At 37.9% G+C, this 6,373-nt stretch overlaps 1 long non-coding RNA gene across 2 annotated transcripts; it reads left to right on the plus strand.

Annotated features, from left to right (window-relative positions):
* The first annotated feature begins 222 nt into the window (after positions 1 to 222).
* On the plus strand, positions 223 to 4,357 carry LOC308589271. Of its 2 annotated transcripts, none has more exons than XR_014009190.1 (4): positions 223 to 326; positions 1,097 to 1,419; positions 2,990 to 3,087; positions 3,711 to 4,357. It is a non-coding gene; the product is annotated as an uncharacterized lncRNA (long non-coding RNA). The 2 variants fall into 2 exon arrangements; XR_014009191.1 differs by having other exon boundaries at positions 258 to 390.
* The last annotated feature ends 2,016 nt before the right edge of the window (positions 4,358 to 6,373 follow it).

Here is a 6,373-nt window from a genome sequence, read left to right on the forward strand (position 1 = left end):
TAAGCTGTTTTGAGAAAAAGGTGGGGTATAAATAAATATAAAATCTTGATAGTAATGATATTAAGGCTACTCTATCTTGCAGAAGACATAATACAGTTGACAGCCCTTTGATATAGCCATCATGTGTCCCTTAAGCTTCTCTTCTCAAGGTTAAACAAGCACATCACTTTCAACTGTTGCTCAAAGAACTTGGTTTTGAGACTCCTCAACATTCTGAGTGAAATTCTCTGACTGGGCTCCAGTGTGTCAACATCCTTCTTAACATATAATGTCCAAATTGGATACAGTACCCCAGATGCAGCCTGACCAGTGTATATAAGTATCAAGTATGGCATGTTCGTGTTCCAACTTAGCATTATTGCTTAAAAGTTAACCAAGAAGATTTAAGAGGTGTCTGTTGTCTCATTGTTTATTTATTTTTATTTAAATTTAAAGGTTAACATTTTTTACAATTAGTTCAGACAGCCAAGGAAGCTGTAACACAATGAATCGAAAAGGAAATGAAAATGATGACAAAGTAAAATAAACTTGAAATAAAAACAATCAGGTATTATAGTGAAAATAACATCAGATTAAAAAAATGCTTTAAGATGAAATAAAAGTCAATGTGATATAATATATACACAGTACTCTGATGAAATAACTTTTAGTTCCAATAAACATGTCTCATTCTGAATTGGTCAGTTTTTGAAGCTGTGCTATCCTGTTCTTAGGCTGAAGTTTATATTTGAGTTCTGAAAATGTTCAAAAATTTAAATATGGGAAAATTTTCGGTTTTTCCAAAATTTCCCATGCTGTTTTGAAATTCCAGAGGTATAGGTTCAGTTTATGGCTTTCATTTTGCTTAGTAATGAAGTGGCATTCAGTGAACATTTATATATGTGTGTTGAAAAGTACACTTTGGTGTAAGAATATAGTTCAATTAACAAGGTTGCAATCTTCTTTACATTTAATAGGAAGTAAGCTCCATTGAACTCAGTAGGATTTACTTCCGACTGAACACACATAGCACCAGGTTGTTAGTTTGTGGTTAATGATAGTTAGTTTGTGGTTAATGAAGTGTCTAATTCACAGGTGTCCTGTGTTTTTTTGACAGGAATCTGCCATGTACTACGCCTGGAATGAGGAGTACTGGTAATTCTTCAGAAAATGTCCAGTTGGTCCATATTTAGGAATTTAAATCATTAAGAATTTCAATTAAAAATAAACAGGACCCTGCTACATATTACACTTAATCCTTTTGCCCTTAATAACCTAGGTCTACACCCAGTAGCCTTTTGTCTTGCTCATATTCACCAAAGGACCTGAAGCCATCTTCAACTCCTTCAACCAGTCCTTGTCTTCAGTGCAGTCCAAATGCAATGTAGCATGAAGCCCTGTATTCTTGGACTATCCTCCAAGAATAGTCCCTCTGTTAAGGTCAGTATAAGGCATTTTACAACCAAGGCTTAAACACAGAGATTTTTTTTAAAAGTCCTATGCCAGTTATAGTGTTGTTGTTTAGTCGTGTCCGACTCTTCGTGACCCCATGGACCAGAGCAGGCCAGTTATAGTGTAGTGATGTTTAAATGGTTAGAAGACAATTGAGCATGCACCAAACAGTTCCGCTGTGATGTGATCTATTTATAAAGACAGAATCAGGTAGTCCACTTTTTTCAGCATTTCCTGACAGTAGAGAAAGATGGTCTACACCTTGTTCTGCTACCACAATGATATCTATTGAAAAGTAGGATACCTGTGGTGTTAGTTCTCACTTGCAGTGAGATGTTCTGTTTAAGAAGAAGGAAGATGCTCAGCCTTTGGCAGTCAGTCGCTCTGCTTTCATAAAGATTTTGTCAGCTATTCTGCACTCTTTCCTAAGCACATTTACATTTATGTGCCTCTGGCTATGTACATCAATCATACATCTCATTTTTGATAGCTGAGATGTTATTTTTTGGGGGAGAGGTGGGTAGAACCTTTCCATTCAACTTTCCTAGACATTTGGAGTTTACGTAGAGACTTCTCTGTTGATTATAATTTTCTGATCTCTGTCTGAATCTGGGCTATCTTGGGTAAGAGAAAAAAAGCCTATAAATCAGAAGGAAGAAGTGTGAGAAGTCAGAAGTTTAAAAATGCAGTCATTGGCTGCTCTTCTCTCAGCTCCATCCTTCCGTGACTACTGCAGAGAAACTGGGCTGATGCTAATCTGGGAGGACAGTCACACCTCATGAAAGAATCATCACTGCTAATCAAATCAGAGCGAAAACCCACCACTCTGCATCACTGGAGACATTTCATGTGCTGAATATTTCATGGCATGGGGGCTGTGGCCATAGACAAAACACTCCACACGGCTCCTTGTTGCATGCAAATATTTACTTAAACACTCCAGTGCAGTCAAACTGGTGTGCAGCAACACCAGCATGCCTTGAGTGATCCTTATAAATAATAGTAATTGCATGTGACACCATGCTTGCTAGGTCACAGTGGCTTGCTATCAGCAACGCCCCCCCCCCCCGCTTTGCCAGGGCTCCCCTTGTCTGCATGATTAAGTGGGCAGTATGCCACAGGAAATCTGATGCATACGAGATGACAAATGTCTGTTTTGGCTGCTGAGAATTGAACTCAATCGTAGATCTGCAGAAACATCAAAACACAATCAAGGATTGACATCAAACCCGTGAGCCAGGAGATTTCCTCAGGCAAAAAGGGTTGAACTTGAAAGCACAAGAAAAGAGGGCTTTAGTTCTTCTTAAGCTGCTACAGCAATTAATTTCTGCTGAGTTGTTACAAAAATATTCCCTTCTATCTCTCCCTTTTCGGTGGTTCTTTAGATTTGGGTTGTAGCATATGATTAGCAAAAGACGAAAGTGCAACAAAGTAAGGAGTTTGCTTCCGATGATATTATATTTATCACTATTAGGTTTTTTAATAAAAGTAATTGTTTTTGAATCCTTTTTGTTTTCTCTCAATTCTTGAACACCCCCTCCCCAACTTATTCATGCAGGTTTAGTTGAGAAAAGAACTGAAATTACTTTTGCTCCTTCATGGCCTCCAACACCTTGATTTGCTTCATATATGATCTTTCCAGAATCTGGAAGAAAGGTATGAAGCCAGAAGGTCCCAACAAGAATTTATCCCATTCTTATTTTGTTCTTTTGACTTATTGTATAGAAAGTATCACCAAGGAGACATTGTTCCCTGATCTGATCAGGGAACACAGTGGGTCACTGACAAAGAAGTGACTCTATAATATGATAAAATGCAAGACAAGAAGCTCATTAAATGATCCAGTGACTGATTACAATGAATGATAATCTCTCAACAAGTATTGTTACCAGTATTCACAGAAATAATGTGTGTGGCATGACATTTCTAACTGACTTAGATTATTGACATCCATATTCTTACGCTGTCTGATGTATCTAGTATGAAATAAGTAGAAAAAAATAGAGCTGTATTATCTGGTAGGTTGGGTACAACTAAATCCTTTGCTACTGGTCAACATTCCAGTTGAAGTGCAATTATTGGTTGTTTGCTTCTCAGAATGAGCATGCAACTAACCTCTATGCTTTGAGTTTGCTCCATGTGAGCTTCATCTTAGCACATATATAGGTATGAATATGTGTTTCTCTGGTGAATTGCTGACAAATGTGATTTCAACCTCAGAGAAATGGGGAGACAAAAAAATGTGGAACACCCAAGTCCTGGGTTGTTGTTTTTTTCAGATCCTTAATGTGAAGGAACATGCACAGATGTAATCATGTTTCCCCTTCTCTGTGACATACAGCTTGATGTGAAACACAGCTGTCTCAAAATGTGCATGCAAACACTGTTAAAACAGCGCATGAAAGGAATGGGATGCTTGCATGATTATCTGAAGACGCTTTCCATGTGGCATTTCCCCTAATAGGCACCTGTGTATTGTCAACAAGAAAAAAAGAAAGAAAAGAAATGCAGAAATGTAACTTGAGAAGGAGCTCCGGTCCTTTGCATTCGCTAATTTTTATTATTTGTGTGCTTTCCAGCATTATCTTTTAACTAAACAATTTTGGTTAAATTTTAGCTGGTTTTGCACAGCGGGTTCTCCTCCTCCTCCTCTTTATAATGGTGGCAACAGTGAATTCCTTTGCTTTCTCAACACCTTGTGCATAAGACCTGCTGCATCTCAGCATCAATTCTAACTGCAATAAGCTCTGCTTTTTCTGATGAAAGGTAAAGGCTTATGATACTGGTAATAAGTAGCTCCAACTTCTTACAGCAATTAAAATTTGAACATGTCATTGTCATGACTGCTGAGCAGTTGTGAAAAATCACTGAACAGGATTATTTTTAAATTGGGCTTTATGCTCAGTAATTCTGAAAACATTACATTTTAGTTCAAGAAAAGGCATTATCCTATAAATAAATAAATATACATTTTTAAAACAACAGCAGTAATCATATGCCTTGCTTCATTCTGTTGCTTCAGAATAGACCAGGTTCTGCCCTCTCCTCACTTATATGTAATATCATTTGATGCAAAGTCTTCAGTCCCATAAAGTATTTCAGATATAACTCAGAGCAAGATTAGTGCTTTTGCAAATAACAGCATCATTGACAACAGGACCCCCAGGCTGGTGCAACTTGCATCGAAAACAGGCTGCCTTTCCATCTCCTGGACTAGAATATGGAACACAAAACAAAGGTCTTTTCAGGATTCATAATCAATGCATTGATCCAGCCCACTACCACTTTCAGGTATCTGTCTAACAACTCAGCAGCCTCTTTCATTTTAGATACAACACATATAGGGATTGGGTGTCATCTACAAACACCTGGGAATAACCTATCAGTGATTGGCTAAATGATGACGATGATCAACAATAGGGCTGCCTCGCTCAGTCTAGTCACCATCTTTCACTTCAGCTTTCAGTCCTGCAGTCTGAAGATGGTTGATACTCGGGAAGGTGGTGTTTTAGGTATTTGGATCCCAAGCTTGTATTTTCGTACTAATACCTTGAACTCTATCTCACTGGCAGCTAGTACAGTGCTCTAAGGATCAGCGACACATGGTCCTATCATGCTGCCCCAATTATATATGCTTTTTCAACATCATTTTTATTTGATTTTATAAATATGAATTTATAACCATACCAAATACACATCCATGTAATGAGATAACTCTGAATCTCGGGATTTCCCTCCATCCCCTCTGTGGGTCCTATTGTCAACATTTTCAAGTGCGTATTATTTCATAATCTATATTTTATGTCTATCCATATTGTCAGTAGTATTTGTTATTTCACAAGTGAGATTAAAATCCTGCTAATGTTTTCATCTTCTTACAGTGGTCTCCTAAATAAATTATAAACTGGCTGCCCCAATTATAAATCTAGAACCCGCATTCTGCAATAGCTGCAGTCACTGGGCTGTCTTCAAGGGCAATTCCACATATAGCATATTGCAGTAGTTAGGGGGGAAGTCACCACAGCATGGACAACCAAGACCAGGTTATCCACAATGATTGGACTTGTGAGGCATTGTAGGCAGAAAACTTACCTATTTCCACACCAGGACACAGGTGAAATAAAAAGTCCAAAATAGGTCCACAATCTATAAATAAAGGGGGGGGGGGTTCCTGCTGAGCCAGATCAAATTAAGTATCTTTTTCTATACTTTCCTGAAAAGCTCTAATCTATAACCTTTCCTCACTCGAAAGATATTTCAATGCCTCACTTATATTTAGCTGCCATTTTATACATACTTGCCTAGGAACAGATTCCATTGAACTACCAAAATTCCATCATCTACCTACCCAGGTATTAAAGGTACTAGAGCCTTGTTTTCCTTTGCATCTGATCACCTTGCAAACAAATAAACAAAATCAACCCAGAGTGTTGTTAATTTAGGAATCATACTACATATTGCACTTAAAAGCGACTCAAATACAGTGGTACCTCGGGTTACATATGCTTTAGGTTACACACGCTTCAGGTTACAGACTCCTCTAACCCAGAAATATTACCTCGGGTTAAGAACTTTGCTTCAGGATGAGAACAGAAATCGTGCGGCGGCAGCGGGAGGCCCCATTAGTGGTGCTTCAGGTTAAGAACAGTTTCAGGTTAAGAACAGACCTCCAGAAGGAATTAAGTTCTTAACCCGAGGTACCACTTTATTCATCCTTCATAACAGGAAAAAATATTTGGTTTATTCTGATCAATGGTCACAGCAGTAAAATTGTAGTTTTCTTGGTAATAAAAAAAGTGTGTGAATTAGTATTTTGCTTTAATCTTTATGAAATGCTATGAAAAACAAAATTTAGGCAGATGGAAGATGAAACAGGTAATTCAAACATTCCCCAAGAAAACAGGTCATCATCTCACAAGACTGCACCGACATTGGTGTGCTC

This window comes from Podarcis bocagei (genome assembly GCF_964188305.1).
Source record: "Podarcis bocagei genome assembly, chromosome: 6".
Lineage (NCBI taxonomy): Eukaryota > Metazoa > Chordata > Lepidosauria > Squamata > Lacertidae > Podarcis > Podarcis bocagei.